The sequence below is a fragment of the Pristiophorus japonicus genome, unplaced genomic scaffold, assembly GCF_044704955.1.
Source record: "Pristiophorus japonicus isolate sPriJap1 unplaced genomic scaffold, sPriJap1.hap1 HAP1_SCAFFOLD_29, whole genome shotgun sequence".
Taxonomy (NCBI): Eukaryota; Metazoa; Chordata; class Chondrichthyes; family Pristiophoridae; genus Pristiophorus; species Pristiophorus japonicus.
This window is the reverse complement of record NW_027252668.1, coordinates 15924836-15926938: the sequence shown is the minus strand read 5'-3', so window position 1 is coordinate 15926938 and position 2103 is coordinate 15924836. Positions and strand designations below refer to the sequence as shown.

The following is a 2103-nucleotide window of genomic DNA, read 5'->3' as shown; positions in this document are numbered from 1 at the left end:
ACAACACACAGATAGATGCACAAATATATATTATAAATTTCCCGCATGGACACCGAAATTCATTACAAATAACAATACATTACACAAAAAATAAAACACGTCTACGGCGAGAATCTATGGAGTCTCAATAACTGAAGGCTTCTTGCAGAGAGCCGGCATAGACACGATGGGTTGAAAAGCTTCATTCTGTGTTGAATGATTCGATGATTCTTTGTCTTCTTCCTAGTAAGACAGGTAGGACAGGCAGCTGTATGATGGGAGCACAAAGATCACAAGACATGCAGCCCTAGTGGCGCAATCGGTTAGTGCGTGGTACTTATATGACAGTACAGGCATTGGGAAATGCCGAGGTTGTGAGTTCGAGCCTCACCTGGAGCAGCCGAGGCTTTTGCATGTGATGTTTGTACTTTTCAGAGTCTGAGGCCGTTTTCTATTTATCCATTTATCTTGTCTATTCCGCCATGTACCACGGTGCTTTCTGTCTCTCTCGTTGCAGTTATCTCAATGTGAATCTGTGGATTATATCTGAATGAATACCCTTGCCTTTTGCCCACATGAAATAAATGAGGTGATCAAACAATTCTTCATCTGGCACTAGGGAGCGAATGAACCAACATTTATAAGAAGATATAGTTTATTGTAAATATAACATTCCCTCTTGAGTGATAGAGGTTCAATTCTGTACAAAACGAAACTATGATCACAACGGTTTCCAATCGCCGCCTTTTAATGTATTGTCGCAAGCGCTACCATTATAGCTCAAGGAGTTTCATAATTAATAAACAAAGAAATCAAGCAATTAAACGGTAGAGATGGTTCTGAGAATATGGAATGCCCTCGGCCAGACCAACATTTAAAACAAGTTTTAAAAACTGGCAGCTTGCAGGAGGAAGGGAAGAAAGGAAAGAGAGCCACAGAAAAGCCACGGGAGTTTCGGAAGCTAAGGGCGTTTGTCTCTGACCACAGCATAGTTGCGCACGGCACGGATATTGTTGCTGTTAAATATGAATAAAATGCAACGTTTGTTTGCAGCTGTTTCCGTTTCTGTCCCTTTTACCTAATTCTTAATTCCATTTGCCTGCGATGATTCCATAAATCTTCGTATCCTTGCCGAACAAAAATCGATCAATGTGAAACTTGAAAATGTCAATTGACCCCAACGTCGATAGATCTTTAGGGGAGGAATTATAAGACCGGTGCGATAGGCAGCTGTATGATGGGAGCACAAATATCACACAGCATTCGCATCCAGCTCCAGCGACGGAATCGGATAGCGCGCATTACTTATATGACAGTGTAAGCACCCAGGAAGGCCGAGGTTGTGAGCTCGCGCCTCCACTAATACAGCTGATGGCTTTGCTTGTGACATTTCATCAGTAATCGAAGGTGCAATTGATGTATCCCCAAACCTTACCTATACATTCACTGTTTTATTCCAGCACAAAATATTGCAACGGAGGATGAAAATTGTACATATTTGTGGGATGGAGTGGAGGCGTTTTGACATTTAATCAATAACTCTGATGTAAATAATAATGTGACGGAAATACACTCGATTTCAAAGAGAAGTTATGTAAACACATTGTTTATATCGACATAATTCCTACACCACATTCAAAAGAAACAAGTATTTCCTGAACATTTCGCTAAAAATAATGTGCTCCGTGTTGCAATGGCTCGTGCATTGGACTTCTCGCTGATTCTGATCTATAGAAACATTCAAACTTATCGATTCGAGTCCCATCAAAGTCCAAATGTAAATTAATAGAATGTTTACTGCACAGCAGGAGGCCATTCGTCCCATCGAGAGTGTGCTAGCTCTCAGCTAGTCCCACTCCCCCGTCCTTTCCCCATAGCCCTGCAGGACAGGGTTGGCTGGTTCCGAGGCTGGAAAGTAATTTTTTGCAGCAAACCGCAACTGTCTGCGATAGCCGGTAGGTTTAATGTTTTGGGCCTGAAATCCACTCAGGTTTACCTGTTCGCCGCTACACTGTTTAAAGCTCCGTTCAGTGCTTGAATAACAAAGAGCTGTAGCTGCCGGGCTGCATTTCCCTCTCTCAGAGCCTGAGAGATCCGGCAGGGCGGGAGGCACCTTTAAACTGT

General features: G+C 42.7%; 1 non-coding gene across 1 annotated transcript; it reads left to right on the top strand.

The window, feature by feature from the left end:
* The first annotated feature begins 283 nt into the window (after nucleotides 1–283).
* On the top strand, nucleotides 284–378 carry trnai-uau (transfer RNA isoleucine (anticodon UAU)). Its single transcript has 2 exons — nucleotides 284–321; nucleotides 343–378. It is a non-coding gene; the product is annotated as a tRNA-Ile (tRNA).
* The last annotated feature ends 1725 nt before the right edge of the window (nucleotides 379–2103 follow it).